Source organism: Haematobia irritans, chromosome 3 (genome assembly GCF_050003625.1).
Source record: "Haematobia irritans isolate KBUSLIRL chromosome 3, ASM5000362v1, whole genome shotgun sequence".
Lineage (NCBI taxonomy): Eukaryota > Metazoa > Arthropoda > Insecta > Diptera > Muscidae > Haematobia > Haematobia irritans.
The window spans coordinates 203405058-203424853 of NC_134399.1; positions in this window are offsets into that span (position 1 = coordinate 203405058).

The following is a 19796-nucleotide window of genomic DNA, read 5'->3' on the forward strand; positions in this document are numbered from 1 at the left end:
TAATTAAGTTGCGGTAACGCTTGCCGATGGCAAGGTATCTTAAAACCTCCTAACACCATCTTCTAAAATGTATGTAAGTACATACGTGGTATATATTAAATCAACAAAGATCGATCCAATACGTATATAATTCAGTTTGACAAATTAGACATAAAATTTTGACAAAATTTTCTACAGAAATAAAATGTTGATAAAATTTTCTACAGAAATAAAATTTTGGTATGGTTGTTAGCGACCATATACTAACACAACGTTCCTAATTTGAACCGGATCGGATGAATTTTGCTCCTCCAAGAGGCTCCGGAGGTCAAATCTGGAGAACATTTTATATGGGGGCTATATATAATTATGGACCGATATGGATCAATTCTGGCACGCTTGTTAAAGATCATATACTAACACCATGTTCCAAATTACAACCGGATTGGATGAAATTTGCTTCTCTTGGAGACTTCGCAAGCCAAATCTGGGGATCGGTTTATATGGGGGCTATATATAATTATGAACCGATGTGGACCAATTTTTGCATGGTAGTTAGAGACCATATACCAATATCATGTACCAAATATCAGGCGGATCGGATGAAATTTGCTCCTCTTTGAGGCTCCGGAACCCAAATCTGGGGATCGGTTTATATGGGGGCTATATATAATTAAGGACCGATTTGGACCAATTGTTGCATGGTTGTTAGAGACCATATGGATGCACGTTTCGGAATTACCACATTCCTCATCAGCATCCTCTACTTGCAGCAAAACTATCAACCAATTATCAGAATAAATTCAGGCAGTTTATTAAACCCAACAAAAACCACACTTGAACCCTCCGAAAGCCGGCTATCAATGTAAAACCTTTTTTCGGAGGGTTCAAGTGTGGTTTTTGTTGGGTTTAATAAACTGCCTGAATTTATTCTGATAATTGGTTGATAGTTTTGCTGCAAGTAGAGGATGCTGATGAGGAATGTGGTAATTCCGAAACGTGCATCCATCCAACCATCTTGCAGTCTATAGGGCTTTGCCCAAATAAATTTGGCAAACATTCTTTTCCTCTGTTGGTTAAGCTACACTTGTAGTTTAGTCAATGTATGGTTCTAAGCTGCAATAAAAAACAACAACAATGCTGAAATAAAATTTTGACAAAATTTTCCATAGAAATAAAATTTTGACAAAATTTTCTATAGAAATAAAATTTTGACGAAACTTTCTATAGCACTAAATTTTGACAAACTTTTCTATAGAAATAAAATCTGGAAAATTTTTCAATAGAAATAAAACGATGACAAAATTTTGTATAGTAATAACACTTAGACAAAATTTTCTATACTAAAAAAATTTTGACAAAATTTTCTATAGAAATAAAATTTTAACGAAATTTTCTATAGAAATCAAATTAGGACAAACAGAAACATAATTAAAATTTTGACAAAAGTTTCTATATTAATAAAATTTTGACAAAATTTTCTATAGAAATAAAATTTTGGTAGATTATTTTTAGGAATCGGCAATATATAACTATAGACCGATATGGACCAATTTTGGCATGATTGTTAGCGGGCATATACTAGCGCAATGTACCAAATTTCTCCACGTACCAAATTGCAACCGGATCGGATGAATTTTGCTTCTCCAAGAGCTCCGGAGGTCAAATCTGGGGATCGGTTTAAATGGATAATGATATGGACACATTTTTGCATGGTTGTTAGAGACCATATGCTAACAGCACGTACCAAATTTCAACCGAATCGGGTGAATTTTCCTCTTCCAAGGGGCTCCGGAGGTCAAATCGGGGGATTGGTTCATATGGGGGCTATATATAATTATGGACCGATATGGACCAATTTTTTCATGGTTGTTAGATACCATATACTTACACAGTGTACCAAATTTCAGCCAGATCGGATGAATTGTGCTACTCTTGTAAGCTCCGCAGGCCAAATATGGGGGTCCGTTTATATGGCGGCTATACGTAAAAGTGGACCGATATGGCCCATTTGCAATACCATCCGACCTGCATCTATAACAACTACTTGTGCCAAGTTTCAAGTCGATAGCTTGTTTCGTTCGGAAGTTAGCGTGATTACAACAGACGGACGGACGGCCGGACATGCACCGAAAAAAAAGTTTACTATATTTTATGAAAAATGAACTAACCCATAGTAAGAATGACCATGATTTGGCGCCAAAGATTTTTTTCATCTAGATGAGTTCATGATTTTCTTATAAATTAGTTCATGTATTGCATCGAATTTTAGTTCATTATTACTATGCTGTGGGAAGAATATAGTTCAACTCATTCAAAATATTCCTGCTATCCGGAAAAATGAACAATTTTTTTGGGAAACCTGTATTAAGAAATTGGTTTGAAATAAACTGTTTGTCGGTATAATTTTCAAAAAAGTAGAGAAATTGAGGAATCAAAGGTACAACAAGCCTGTATACAACTAAGAAATTTTTCGTACAAAACAAGTCAATTTACTATAACCACCAGTATTTTATTCCAAAAAATTATTATTATATTACAAAAAACTATGGGTTATGATATACAATAAAGGAAATATTTTTATTAGTCCGTTGGATGCAGTTACTTGTCGGTAGTTAGTAATTGCTTCTTCAAAAGAGTAATATTCCATGTTATTAGGACTAAACTAATTAATTTAAATTTCCATGTTTTCTATCCATATGAAAGATATATGTGGCATAAGTTGCTATATTCAATTGAATTGTCCAATTTCATCGATTTTGGCTAACTTTTGTTAGGCGGATTTGTCTTATAAGCATCTGAAATTGCAAAGTTATAGAAAATATAAGAAAAATATTATGAAATTCTATCGTTCATATTGATTTTTAACTTACGGTTTTCAAGAGTATTTCCTAGAGCCAATAAGGATATCAGTTTAATTAGCATTAAACAGTAAGACTATTAAAAAAATTACCATTACAAGACCTGTCTACCTGCAACTGAAAATAATTATTTTTAATAAACTTTGGTTTTATTAAAAACGGACAAAAAAGCGTTTATAGAAAAACTTACCTCATTGAAAAATCCATCCAGTAGGTATTGGAATCATATCCATGGACTAATGGGACGTTTTTGAAATTATTCTCGGAATATATTTGAAATAAAAAATATTATAAAATTAGACATAATTTCCACTTGTCAGTATAGCATTTAGTATTTAAGGTGTAGGTTAGGTTAGGTTAGGTTAGGTTAGGTTAAAGTGGCAGCCCGATTAAATTTCAGGCTCACTTAGACTATTCAGTCCATTGTGATACCACATTTACTTTTGTGGTACCAACCAGATTGCTCCAAAAGGAGCAATCTGGTTGTATTAAGTTCGAGTTTAGAGGCTAAAATCGCAATTTTCATGATAAGTTTTCTTAAATAATCCATTATAAAAAAATAATCTTTATAAAAAACTTGGTTTGGGCTATTCTCCATCAAGGTATATTTAAATTTGTATCGAAGACGTATAATTTTACACTTTTCTTTGTGATTTATTTTTAATTTTAGCGGCTAAACTCGAACTTAGTACTCACCTGTAGGAATTGCAGTAACATATAAAAATAGATTCCAAAAAATAGACTCCAACCTGTGATCCAGATGTAGAATAAATATAGATCATCCTATTACCACTCATGTTGAATATTTTTTATGTAAATCAATTAAAAATCCTCACTTATTTTAAACTATTAACAGAAATATACAGTTCCTTAATCTGTAATTTGTTTTTATCAATAAAAAGCGTTTTTGATTTCTCTAACATCACATTATTCACTTCTCAGTTTCTAAAATGTTTCGAAATAAATGTATTTTCATTAATAAACACCAATACCGCACGTACAAGTTTGCAAAATTAAATCCACGTGTGCACTTCATAAATGCATCAACATAACTGAATGCAACAATAAAACTGAAAGACACAAATAGTCATAAAGGATACATACCTGCCGTAAAGAAAAACAACTCCACACACACACGATCCCTTTCTGATCTCGCTATTGCAAGAAAACAACTCTCACCACAAAAGATACCAACAACACACAAGGAACATTCCATTGTCTCTAGAATCAAAACAACCAACAACAGCATAAATGACGCAATAACAAACACAAACAATCATACGAGATATACACAAAATGTCTCTAAAAACTCCCTCACATGATGCACTCACATTTTCCAGTAGCACAATTATTGATTAGTTGGAATTCTATCTTTAAGTTAAGGTAAATTATATACCAAATCTATGAGGAATCTATAAAAAATTATAAACACCCGTCAAGGATTATATTAACTACTTTTTATTCTACTTTATCTAAAATTTGCAATGTAAGGAAAAACACTCCAACTTATAATAAAAAGGGAAATAATCTGTAGGTAGCCATCGTACGAATCGGTAATGTCGTTAAGTTAATTTTTACTACAAAAATTTTTTTCCATACAAAATTTTTTCTTAGTAAATTGTCCACATTTCGTAGTAAGATTTTTATATTGGCCATGTATTTGTATAATAGAATCAACGATGCATTAACTACTGTGTTGGAAATTTATTTAATGAAAAATCCTTCCCATTTCGTAGTTAGTGAACTAAAAAACATTTACTGAATTTTTATAAGTTTTCCTTTAGCTAAGTTAATTTTCGTTGTGGTTACGAGAAATGAACTATATTACAGTAAATTTGTTGAACTATGTGAAAGTTAAAATGGTCCTTAAATTTACAAGACACTTTTTTTTCTGTGTGCTTAGATCGACTCAAATTTTCACCGCGACCCAGAATATATATACTTTATGGGGTCTTAGAGCAATATTTCGATGTGTTACAAACGGAATGACAATGTTAATATACCCCCTATCCAATGGTGGAGGGTATAAAAAACAAACTATTGGCTTGAAACTTAGCACAACTAGTTTCTATTAGTGTAGGTCGAATGGTATTTGCCAATGGGTCATACCGGACAAGGTATACCCCTGATATAAACCGATCCCCACATTGGACTTCTTGATACTACCGGAGGTACTAATTCCATTCGATTAGGGTGGAATTTGTTGAGTGATATTAATATATGTCTTCTATGTCTTTTAATAGTCTTGCAAAACTGGGTCAACAACGGTCCATAATTGTGTTAAACTTCCAAATACACCAATCCCGTTTTGAGCCTACTACAGGAGCAAATTTCATCCTATGGAAGTCACTACAAATTGGGTAGATTGTGAATAAACAAAATGGCCAAAAGGTCAGCAGAAAATTTACAACTTGGATTGATCACCAAAATCCAAGCATCTTCGTAACGACCAATGATCGCTCCACGAAGAGAGCAAATTATATTTTTAGATGGGAAAAATGGACCAAGAATTTTGTTTTCTGGCCAAACATAATGGCTTAAAACAGAGGTTATTAGCTTCATTTCAACTGGACAATGTCCATCAAATTGGACTTGTACACTTAGGGCATTTTGAAGAGTAAGGTTGGTACTAAAAAGTCCATAGTGGCGATCATCGCACGACAACGCACAGTACCTCGAACGCGGCAAAAATATGTGATCCGATTTTTATACCCTGCGCCACACTGCTGTACCACAGGTATTATAAGTTAGTGCATATGTTTGCAACACCCAGAAGGAGACGAGATAGACACATGGTGTCTTTGGCAAAAATGCTCAGGGTGGGCTCCTGAGTCGATATAGCCATGTCCGTCTGTCCGTGAACACATTTTTGTAATCAAATTGTAGGTCGCAGTTTTAGTCCAATCGACTTCAAATTTGGCACAAGCATGTGTTTTGGCTCAGAATAGATCCCTATTGATTTTGAAAGAAATCGGTTCAGATTTAGATATAGCTCCCATATATATATTTCGCCCGATATGGACTTATATGGCCCCAGAAGCCAGAGTTTTACCCTAATTTGCTTAAAATTTTGCACAAGAAGAACAATTAGTACTATAGTCAAGTGTGCCAAATTTTGTGGAAATCGGTTTAGATTTAGATATAGCTCCCATATATATCGTTCGCCCGATTTACACTCATATGACCACAGTGGCCAATCTTTTACTCCGATTTAATTGAAATTTTGCACAGGGAGTAGAATTAGCATTGTAGCTATGCGTGCCGAATTTGGCTGAAATCGTTTCAGATATATATATATAGCTCCCATATATAGCTTTCGGCCGATTTACACATATATGATCACAGAGGCTAATTTTTTGCTCCAATTTAGTTGAAATTTTGCACAGGGAGTAGAATTAGCATTGTAGCTATGCGTGCCAAATTTGGTTGAAATCGGTTCAGATTTAGATATAGCTCCCATATATATGTTTTTCTGATTTAGACAAAAATGATCAAAATACCAACATTTTCCTTGTAAAATCGCCACTGCTTAGTCGAAAAGTTGTAAAAATGATTTTAATTTTCCTAAACTTCTAATACATATATATCGAGCGATAAATCATAAATAAATTTTTGCGAAGTTTCCTTTCAGACTTAAATGTTTCCCATACTTTTATATCCTCCACCATAGGATGGGGGTATATAAACTTTGTCATTCCGTTTGTAACACATCGAAATATTGCTCTAAGACCCCATAAAGTATATATATTCTGGGTCGTGGTGAAATTCTGAGTCGATTTGAGCGTGCCCGTCCGTCCGTCGGTCCGTCTGTTGAAATCACGCTAACTTCCGAACGAATCAAGCTATCGACTTGAAACTTGGCACAAGTAGTTGTTATTGATGTAGGTCGAACGGTATTGCAAATGGGCCATATCGGTCCACTTTTACGTATAGCCCCCATATAAACGGACCCCCAAATTTGGCTTGCGACTGCTCTAAGAGAAGCAAATTTCATCCGATCCGGCTGAAATTTGGTACGTGGTGTTAGTATATGGTCTCTAACAACCATGCAGAAATTGGTCCATATCGGTCCATAATTACATATATTCATCCGATCCGGCTGAAATTTGGTACATGGTGTTAATATATGGTCTCTAACAACCATGCAAAAATTGGTCCACATCGGTCCATAATTATATGTAGCCTCCATATAAACCGATCCCCCGATTTGGCTTGCGGAGCCTCTAAGAGAAGCAAATTTCATCCGATCCGGCTGAAATTTGGTACATGGTGTTGGTATATGTTCTCTAATGACCATGCAAAAATTGGTCCACATCGGCCCATAATTATATATAGCCCCCATATAAGCTGAACTCCAGATTTGACCTCCGGAGCCTCTTAGAGGAGCATAATTCATCCGATCCGGTTGAAATTTGATACGTGGTGTTAGAATATGGTATCCAACAACCATGCAGGAATTGGTCCATATCGGTCCATAATTATATATAGGCCCTATATAAACCGTTCCCTAAATTTGATCTCCGGAGCCTCTTGGAGGAGCAAATTTCATCCGATCCGGTTGAAATTTGGTACGTGGTTGTCACTCGAGCCAAAAATAATCTACCAAAATTTTATTTTTATTGAAAACATTGTCAAAATGTTATTTCTATAGAAAATTTTGTCAAAATTTTATTTCTATAGAAACTTTTGTCAAAATTTTATTCCTATAGAAAATTTTGTAAAAATTTTATTTCTTTAGAAAATTTTGTCAAAGTTTTATTTCTATAGAAAATTTTGTCAAAATCTTATTTCTATAGAAACTTTTGTCAAAATTTTATTTCTATAAAAAATTTTGTCAAAATTTTATTTCTATAGAAAATTTTGTCAAAATTTTATTACTATAGAAACTTTTGTCAAAATTTTATTTCTGTAGAACATTTTGTCAAAATTTTATTTCTATAGAAAATTTTGTCAAAATTTTATTTCTATAGAAAATTTTGTCAAAATTTTATTTCTATAGAAAATTTTTTCAAAACTTTATTTCTATAGAAAATTTTGTCAAAATTTTATTTCTATAGAAAATTTTGTCAATTTTTTTTCTATAGAAAAATTTTTCCAAATTTTACTCCTATAGATTTTTTTTCCAAATTTTACTTCTATAGCAAATGTTGTCAAAATTTTATTTTGTCAAAATTTTATTTCTACAGAAACTTTAAACTTAATTATATACGTATTTAGTCGGCCTTTTTATAGTTTAATATATACCACGTATGGACCATGTGGTATATATTACGGTGTTAGAAAGTTTTAAGATACCTTGCCATCGGCAAGTGTTACCGCAACCCAAGTAATTCGATTGTGGATGACAGTCTTCAGTAGATTTCTACGCAATCCATGGTGGAGGGTACATAAGCTTCGGCCTGGCCGAACTTACGGCCGTATATACTTGTTTTTACTGTGTTCCGCCCTAGTGCATTAGCCGATTTAAATTTTGGGTCTATAGATTTTGTAGAAGTCTATCAAATTCTTCCAGATTGAGTGGTATTTAAATGTATGTATTTGGGACAAACCTTTATATATAGCCCCCAACACATTTGACGGATGTGATATGGTATCGATAATTTAGATCTACAAAGTGTTGCAGCGTATAAAATAGTCGGCCACGCCCGACTTTAGACTTTCCTTACTTGTTTATTCTAATTTCGGTTTTTAATAATCTTTAATATTTTAGTCGAAAATGGGGTTAATGGATGGTGTCAAAGAACAAATGGTCTAAAATATTTAAAATATATTGTCTAGGATCAAAATATAAAATACTTAATACATTTTATGAATCCATTGTACAATTTGAGCAATTTTACCATAACTACCAAGCCCTTACAAAGCTTTCAGAAAAACTGTATGATATTTTTTTTTGTATAAAAATTGCACCAAATCATTAGTCCACTTTGGAAAATCATTATCTTCCTCTGTTTCCCATTTCATTGATCTAAAGCCACTTAAGAAAGTTTCTTCTTCGTTTTAGGCTAAAGTGAAATTATTTGCCATCTTTGAAAACCAAGACGACTCAGGGCAAATACTCGTCGCCCATTTCATTCATTGGAAGTCTTGGTCATAAATCTTTTCATTAAGAGGCCCAAAAGTTTTACACAAGTTTTTCTTGTTGTTGTTGTTGTAAAAAATGTTGATGCCACAACCATCTTTATGGGTTTTTAGCCGTTTGTTGCTTTTTCGTTATTAGTCTGATTAATTTGGCTCTTTTCATAAATTGCTATTATGAATGACGTTCGCTGGAGGAGCATGAGGAGGGTATAAGGACAGAAGAGAAACAATTCCAAATGGTAGTCGACTTTTGTTTTCGTTTGTTTTTTGGGGTTTTGGAAAATTCTTCCTTCTTAGAATTTGCCCCTTTTTATTATGGTTTTGGTTTTCATTTTACATCACTTTGAAGTCCCAGTGTACCGCCACCAGAGTCATCTCTATATCACCCCCACAATCAAACCGCTGTTCATTATGGACACTGACAAAAGCTATCTTAGGCAGCATTCATAGCAAATAAAGTTTTTCCCGGCTGTTACAGAAGTTAAAAACAGAATGGTAGCATTTTATAAGGAACCACATCATACATTATCCTAATCAAGGATAATTCATTAGTGTTTGAAATTTTTGGCATTTACTTTTGGGTTAAGTAGGCAAAGATGAGGGCCAAAATCGACAGTAACAAAAAAAAAAAATTAACATCGCCACCATTGTCATCATGGGACTTGATTGTCCAGGCGGGCATGGTATATGCAAAGGACGATTGGGAGAGAACTTCCTTTAGAAGAAGACAAGGGTAGCTTTAGATAATTTATTTGCTTAGCTAGTTTGGCCGATCTCTCGCACTAGGTTTCTTCTTATTGCAGCAGCTTATCGAGGATTGCACACTATATTGGATTCTTAAACAAAGCTATCCCAAGATTTGACTTCTAGAGCGGCTTTACGTCGTAAACCTACACTGAAAAAAAAGCATGTCCAGCTTCAAAGATTGTGTCTCAACACTGATGATTTTGGTATTGATTCCGACCCAATGTTGTCTATACCACATTCGTCCACATATGGTGCTTTTAGCTGGCCCCTGAGCCGATTGCCTCAGTTGGTAGAATACTACAAAAAATGGTAAAGTTTTTACTGTTTTTTAGATTGGTAGAATTCTTGATTTTGGTAGATTTTGCAAAGAAGTATTTCTTCATAAATTTTCTACTGAAATAAACTTTTGACAAAATTTTTTACAGAAATAAAATTTTGACAAAATCTTCTTTGGAAATAAAATGAAATAAATGAAAATTTTGACAAAAATTTGATAACATTTTCTATAGAAATAAAATATTGAAAAAACGGTCTATCGAAATAAAAATTTGATACATTTTTTATAGAAATAAAATATTGACAAAAAATTCCATAAAAATAAAATTTTGACAAAGTTTTCTATAGAAATAACAATTGACAAAAACTTCTATAAAAATAAAATTTTGACAAAGCTTTCTATAGAAATAACAATTGGGAAAATTTTCTATGGAAATAAAATTTCGATAAAATTTTCTATAGAAATAAATTTTTCTATACAAATAAATTGTTGACAAAATTTTCTATAGAAATAAAATTCTGACAAATAAAATATTGACAAAATGGTCTATAGAAATAAAAATTTGATAAATTTTTTTTTATAGAATTAAAATATTGACAAAAATTTCTATAAAAATAAAATTTTGACAAAGTTTTCTATAGAAATAACAATTGGGCAAAATTTTCTATGGAAATAAAATTTCGACAAATTTTTCTATACAAATAAATTATTGTCAAAATTTTCTATAGAAATAAAATTTTGACAAAATCTTCTACGGAAATAAAATTTTGACAAAAGTTTCTATAGAAATAAAAATTTGAAAAAAAATTTTCTAAAGAAATAAAAATTTGATAAATTTTGTATAAAAATAAAATATTGACAAAATTTTCTATAGAAATGTAATTTTGACATAATTTCCTATAGTATAAGAGTTGTGCAAAATTTTCTATAGAAAGAAAATTTTGACGAAATTTCCTATAGAAACAAATTGTTGACAAGATTTTCTATAGAAATAAAATTTTGGCAAAATCTTCTATGGAAATAAACTTTTGACAGTAATTCCGTATTCTCCGTCCATTCCAAGAAACAATCAACACACGACTGACGCGCAAAATAAAAATTGAGTGAACCTGCTCAATGTTTTTATAATATTCTTTTCGCTGCAAAAAAAAAAAAAATAAATAAATAAATAAAAAATTTAATGGACACGAAAACAATGTTTTCTCCATAAGGAGTTAGCATAAAGGGCCCAAAATTGAGTTATCTCTCCCAGCCAGATCTATACAAAAGGCTGTGGAAAGGTTCATTCGCCCGAACCGAAACATGTACAATCCAGGCGTGTATAGATTGGTATCTGGCGTTTTCTTTTCAATGGCTCTATTAACCATGTTCCTTAATCTATATCTGTCCATAAAGCTCGAAAAATAATTTTATAATTAGATATAATGCATTTGGACGTCAATTGCCTGTATCATTATCAGGCTAACATGAAATATAATAAGCAACGATGAGCCCGTCGTAAAACTAGGAAAAACACGACTAATGTACGCGTTAGAATTGTTGTTGTATCCTGGAAACCAGTTTCTGTTAATTGTCATATGTTGTAGTTGACTGTAGAAACAATAAGCATTGTTTGACTGTTCACCACTTAGGTGAATTCTAACAAATTAGCTTTCTAAAAATAAATTTCGTGTTGTTGCATTACTATGTAACAAAACGAAATAAAAATAAGATTAAGGGACTTGTAAGTTATATGAAAAGATGATGTACAGTGGGAGAAAAGATGATTCAATTTGTAAGAGGAAATTTCCCAAATGTTTTCTCCATAAGGAGTTAGCATAAAGGGCCCAAAATTGAGTTATCTCTCCCAGCCAGATCTGTACAAAAGGCTGTGGAAAGGTTCATTCGCCCGAACCGAAACATGTACAGTCCAGGCGTGTATAGATTGGTATCTGGCGTTTTCTTTTCAATGGCTCTATTAACCATGTTCCTTAATCTATATCTGTCCATAAAGCTCGAAAAATAATTGTATAATTAGATATAATGCATTTGGACGTCAATTGCCTGTATCATTATCAGGCTAACATGAAATATAATGTGCATGGTCTTTATGGCCACACAGAGAATACAGATTGGTTGTGATAATCGAATTTATTGCCAACCTCCTTTTGGCAGTTGTAGCAACTACCAGTTGGCAGTTGTGTCAACTGACAGATTCGGTCGACACAACCAATATCTCATATGGTATTGGTTGGGTCTGCCGACGATATCGGTTATAGCTACCTTCATCATTCGGTCGCGTGGACCATTTCTATTAGTAGGTACAATCGAATTTGGAAATAATTTATTTCCACCACCAAGTTAAAAGACATAAAAACACATATTGGTTATTGATTTATATTTATTTAAAGGCAAATTAACGTATAGCATAACCGTAAAACTACATAAATACATGTATTAGTGAATGCTAGTATTTGAAAGAAGTTCATTAGTATGGAGGTAGGGAGTGTGTCATACAAATCGCGCGTGAGCACTGGTTAAATGTCACTGACGTGCACACATCTAATAACTCTATTGCGGCCATATTAAAATTATTGGCACATGTAACCCATGATGAGGATTTACACTTCAAAGCAGTCAAGAAGTAAGAACGAGCTATAGCCCTTGTACTGTCCGTTCCAGTACGAGGGCTATATCACAAACAAGGACCACTATTTACCATCTTAAATAATTTTTTGTCTGATGTCTCAAAATTAGTATGAATTTGTATTGAGTTTTCCCACAATTTAAAATCTCCTGATGTTACTTTAAGTTCGAGTAACCTGGACCGATACCAACAGTGTCCGGCACTTCTGATAGAAACATCCGAATCCAAATTGCAATTATTATGTTGGAATTTTTTAATGTCTTTGTAACTTTTACGAATGATTAATTCACAAAGCCATCTCGTTGCGTGTAAAATTGGTGTATCTTCAACGTTTTGACATGCAAAGCACATCTTCCTTGTAAGTAAAATATAAAACCTATAAAGGAAATGAATAAGTATCAATTAAAATACCAATAGTTCGCTGATGAAAAATTTCCTTAGATGGCCAAATCTTGACTCGTTCAAAAGTAAGATATATAAGCATTTCACTCACCGCACACATAAAAAAAATATTATTTCTTTTTGGTTTGTATTTTACATAATGACGTTTTTGGTTTTCATTGATAAATTTGAAATAATAACAATAATAACAATCAATAAATATTTCAACTAACATTTGGTTTATATAACCGTATGGTTAGGACGAGTACAGAATGAAAGTTGCACAAATGTTTCTATGTAGGTACTGTCAACCGATTCCCAATAAAATTTTTCATAGGAGAAGCAATTGGTTAACCCAATCATTTATCAATTATCATAAATAACTTTTTATTTAAATAACTCCCAAATGGTCTTAAGAATAGAATGTATGTAGTAACTACAGAATATTTGTAGATACAATTGATATTTAGTTCTACAGCAAGAATGTTCATTATTATAATCGATTTCCAACCCATCTCTTTTCTGTGTGCATGTAATGGTTCTAGACATGTCTATACGTATCCTATAAAAATACTTTTTCTCTGCAAAAAAGTAAACAAATTGAATGGTCAGGTACAAGATTTTCCCGACCATGTAATAATCTCAAATTCTATCATTTAAATAATAGAACATGTTTGCGGCATTTGAGAACCATTTAAATGATTATTGCCAACATATATTTTTCTCCGCTCGAAAATTATTTTTACAAAGACAAAATACATGGTTTTCGCGACAATTACCTACTCTAGATAAGCATTAAATGGATGCGGCAACCATGCCAAACATATTTTTTTCTGTGCGTATATTTAACTATAACCCAGTACTTTCTGAACCGGTCGTCTTGATGGAGGGGTAGTTTAGGTTAGGTTAGGTTATGTGGCAGCCCGATGTATCAGGCTCACTTAGATGTATCAGGCTCACTCTAATCACTGAGTGCTGTCCGATTCCATGTTAAGCTCAATGACAAGGGACCTCCTTTTTATAGCCGAATCCGAACGGCGTTCCACATTCCAGTGAAACCATTTAGAGAAGCTTTGAAACCCTCAGAAATGTCACCAGCATTACTGAGGTGGGATAATCCAGCGCTGAAAAAATTTTTGGTGTTCGGTCGTAGCAGGAATCGAACCCACGACCTTGTATACGCAAGGCGGGCATGTTAACCATTGCACCACGGTGGCTCCCTATGTGTTAATATATGGTATCCAACTACCATGCAGGAATTGGTTCATATCAGTCCATAATTATATATAGCCCCCATATAAACCGATCCCCAGATTTGACCTCCGGTGCCTTTTGGAGAAGCAAAATTCATCCGATCTGGTTAAATTTGGTACGTGATGGTAGTATATGATATTTAATAGCCACGCCAAAAGTGGTGGTTCTCAAACACACATGCAAAAATTGGTCGTAATGGGTCCATAATTATATATAGCCCCCATATAAACCGATCACCAGATTTGACCTCCGGAGCCCCTTGGAAGAGCAAAATTCACCCGATTCGGCTGAAATTTTGTACGTGATGTTAGTATATGGTATCCAACAACCATGCAGGAGTTGGTTCCAATCAGTCCATAAATACCCAGCAAAAAAAATTTGGAAGTTCTTCCAAAGGCACAAATTTAAAAGCACTTCCAGAAGATGCACTTGAAATGGATGACTTCCGTCCGATGACAAGCCCATATTAAATTCATCGCTTCTGCATCAATTTTGCAATACTTCCTGATCCAAAAAGGACATTTTCATTAATTTTTTGACGACACTTTTTTGCTGGGTATATATAGGCCCCATATAAACCGATCCCCAGATTTGACCTCCGGTGCCTTTTGGAGAAGCAAAATTCATCCGATCTGGTTGAAATTTGGTACGTGATGGTAGTATATGATATTTAATAGCCATGCCAAAAGTGGTCCATATCAGTCCATAATCATATAGAGCCCCCATATAAACCGATCCCAAGATTTGGTTTTGGAGCCTCTTGGAGGAGCAAATTTCATCCGAGTCATATAGCCCTCAGATAAATCAATCCCCAATCACACAAAAATTAGTCCATATCAAGTTCATAATTGTATATAGCCCCCATATAAGCGACCCCCATATTTCAATTCTGGCTCTCTACCACGTATGGACTAACTCACAATTTAGAAAACGATGTTAAGAAGTTTTAAGATACCACAACCAAAGTTATTCGATTGTCGATGACAGTCTTTAGTACAAGTTTCTATGCAATGTATGGTGGAGGGTACATAAGATTCGGCCTGGCCGAACTTACGGCCGTATATACTTGTTTTCCTTAAACTACGAAATTTTCTTTAACATATAGAAGAAATGTTTTTTAGTAGCAATGACGAAATTATTGAAATCGAACACAGAAAAAAGTGAATAATTGAATCAAATACAAAAATTGTGAATTCAATTATATTTGTATTTGATTTTCAGCTTATGACGAAAATTGTAAATCCAATTACCCAAATTGTAAGGTTGTCATAAAACTATTTTCAAATGAAGTAATATTTGCGTTGAGTATAAATGTAATTGGAATTTGTCAAAATAATCAAATGACATAGTACTCAATCCAAATACTTTAGTATTTGAAGTATATAAAGTGTTTTCAATTACAGTCGTAATTGAACTGAGTACAATGTTTAAAGAATTTTTTAACCTATACAATTACTATCGTAATTGTGTTTATTACGATGTTAATCAATACAATCTTTGTACTATATAATCTATATTAATTTAAGAAAATTATACAAATACACTCTGAAACAAAGGTTTAATGCTTTTTATTATAAAACAGAAATTCTGAAAATATGTATAATTGAAAATACAGCGAAGTACATGTTTGGTAGAAAAATACAGAATATTCATTGTAAACGACGTATTTAACAGGCTAACTCACAAAGAAAAAACAGTTTTTGAATTATCTGTACCACCTGCTGGAATTTCCCAAATCTTCCTCATTTATATGCGATTTGTTTAGGCATCCTACTCTTCTGTAATACAAACATCTATTAATTTCAAAGTTTCGAAAATATTTCAAAGTTTTACATGATTTTACCTTCTGTTGCTGGGAAGAAATCCTCGAAATCCCCGTTTTCGAAGTAAACACATTTCCTCTAGGCCACATATTTTTGACAGTCGGCTTATATCCATTAATAGGGCAATTTGACGTGTACACGACCTAATTGTAAAAACAAAATAGAAAGAATGTAATTGTATATATATTCCAAAGCTTATTCGCAAGTTTTTAAACGACCCAATTCAGGATGTGTGTAAGTTTATACAACGAAAGAAATCATTTACATATTTTATTAAAGTTTTCAGCGAATTTTAAAAATTTTACGAACATAGAAATATGTACTAAATATATTAAATTAACTTTCCATAGTAAAATGTTTGTGCTGTGATACTTTCGTCGTGATCCCGACTAATAGTCGAAGTCACGAGAATTCTCGTGAGTCTAAAAATTGTTGTGAACCGTTAATCGTCTTTAAAAGTTCTGTTTGCGTGAACGTACATGAGTATTTCGTGAATGTGCTTGAGAGAGAGAAAGAATTCTATCAACACGTCACAGGTTATACTCACAATGAAAATGTTCATTTTTACGAAGAGAATTCTTTCAGTGTAGTTTCCAAAAAACGCGCTTGACCAAAAAAACTGGTATTTAGATAAAGATACTTACCTGCAATATGGTGCGCCAAAAATGTTGTAAATGTTAACATTTCGAATCGCGGTACCGATACCACGGTTTATTTGCGGGTAAATTCGACCATGTTCTTAAGAAGATTCTTAATAATAACAATAAATGACATTTTATTGTTTGTATTAATTTATTTTTCGTTACGTAGCAACGTCATAAACAGTTTTATCAGGCAATTACGCATTATACTTAAATCAATAACTTTTATACTTGGTCCAATTGAACATAGTAATTGATGTGTTGTGAATTCAATTACCAGTGAATTTTGATATTTTTTCCAGTTTTTCATTCAACCAATTATTTTCATGTTTGACTTAATAAAAATCGTATTTGATATAATTTTTTCATTCAATTATGCCAATAATTGATTTTTATGTTGCTTCAGTTTTTTCTGTGAATATAATTATTTAATAACAACCACTGACTCGAATTAAATAAAAATTTTAATTGGAAAAATATTGTTGACATATTTTTGCGGGCAAAAGAAAATAATTTTGCATAATATATTTTTTTCGTTATTGGAAATTTAGAAAAAAATCTACCAAAAAGCAAACATTGTTCCAATCTATCTTACAGTAAAAAACTACTATCTATCAATTTCTGGTAGAATTCGACCAAATGTTATAACCGAGGTCTAGACCCCATTAATATTAGATTGTCTAAAAGTCCAATGACGAGAATTTACAAGCATAACAATCTGTAATAAAAGAAATATTGAAGGCTTTGCATAAGTAAGATTACCCGAACAGTAAAGTATGGTGGGAGCCCAAAAAAAAAACAAACTTCTTGTTCATGTTCATCCTTTACATCATCGTATTTGGCTCATAGTTAATGAGCATTTATTCATAAGAAAAGAGCGGTTGTTAATCAGTGAAATTAATTAATTAAATTTATTTAAAAGTTGGTCATGCTATTCCACGGAACATAGCAAAACACTGATACCATCACTCATTCCCTTTGCATGCCACAAAAACCAAATTGGCTCAGGAGGCCGAAAAGATTTGAGATAAACATCAAAAGGGGGGAGATATAAAGGCGTTTGGCGTCCTCCAAACAAATAAACCAACCAGCCATTGGTCTCGCTGCCTGGAAAGTTGCCACAGCAAGAAAATTAAATTAAACGTTTTGTAAATATATTTAATAGAAATATTATCCATTGAATGCCTTCAACTGGGATTTAATGATAATACCTATGTATAGGTGTGTGTGTGTGTGTGTTTGTAATCAATCAATAACGATTATGAATATCTCTCTGTACTCATGTTAGTCCTTCCGCTATTGCTATAGACGAAATATGCCATGAATGTTTGCTAATAAAAATTTTGTTATTACTTGTACACATATTTTTTTAAGAACATAAAATCAATAGATGACTACAGATATGCAAAGTTGATCTCAATGGATGACTAATGTTTAACCATCAGGAACGTAGACAAGAGGAGATATTAGCTTATAAACAGGGAGCAAAAAATGTGGGTTTTAATTAAAATGATGAAATTAAGAAAATATAAATTTGAAAAGTGACCACTTCATGTCTAAAACGCTCTTCCGACAGCTGAAAGATTAATTCCAGTGACAGTTCATTTTAATGTTTGTAAGCATGCAAGCGTATTTTGATCTATGACATTAAGAAATAAAGTTATTCGCATTTAGTATTATAGCGTTGCTTTACATTTGGCTGGAAAAGTGGCTATCGTTACACCTTCACAAAAAATCGCTTCTGTAACATATACTCCCAAACATATTTTGCTTCAAGCATATACATTTTTGGGTATTGCCCAAACATTTATATGTTTGATCTCTTCCAATATATAATATGTTTGAAAGCATATTGGTCTAAACAATATATGTTTGGGTAGTCTAAGATCCAAACATTTTGTATTTTTGCATCCAAATTCAATAATGTTGTCCTCCAAAAAAACAATATGTTATTATGTGAACATATAATATGTTTGGAAGCATTTTGCACCCAAAAATATTATATGCTTAAAAAAAATTCTCACAAACAATATTGTGCTCAAAATTTTATTTATTTATTTATATATTTACAATCATAATGAATTATGAAAATAAGCAGGTAATATAGGTGCTAACAACATAGGTTTTCGACCTGAATGCTCAAAATTTTGTTTCTGCCTAATTGTATATTCCCCCACATCTTTCTCACTTCCACGAGATTTTTTAGTTCTTAGCACCTTTTTCTGTAATACAAACATTGTAGAAGAAATTATTCAATGTTATGATTTTTTTTATTTTAATTTTACCTTTTGCCGGACGGGGATTCGAACAGCGGACCACACAGTTTGTAAGGATCAAAGAAGTAGCTGATCAATTGCCCAAGGAAAAATAAAATGTTAATTTTGTAATAACAAGCGACAACCACCAACTTAATTCAATATCGCTCCCTGTTAAATAGCGCTCCAAGCTACTAAACACATATATGTTTATAGGCTATTTCTAAATTAATATATGTTTGCATCCAAGCATATTATATTTACAAACATTTTATGTCCCAAACATAATATGTTCTAACATATTAACATATATGTCCCAAACATGTTATGCTAGTTTATGAACATTATATGCTTGCACTCAAAAATATTGTGTTTAAAAATTTGTGTTCCAAACATATAATGTTTATAGCCAAACATATGAAAAACAGTCTTTTTCATCCGTGTAGATCCAAATTTTGCTTAGCAAAGAAAAGAAGCATTATTCCGATATTAAGTTTTTCAATTTCATTTAAATCGTATTGTCCTTACCGCTAAGTGATTCGAATTAAAACTGGGTACTTTTAAATGAAAGAAAAAGTTGTTTGACTAAGATCAACTTGGCTTTATTAATTTTGAAAATTTCTTTAAAATTAATCTTTGAGTTTGTTGACATTTTGACAACAAAGCAAAAATCATTCAAACATAGGACATGTTTAAAATTAATTAACATCAATTAAAAAATTAATTAATACAATTAACAAGTATATACGGCCGTACGTTAGGCCAGGCCGAAGCTTATGTACCCTCCACCATGGATTGCGTAGAAACTTCTACTGAAGACTGTCATCCACAATCGAATTACTTGGGTTGCGGTAACACTTGCCGATGGCAA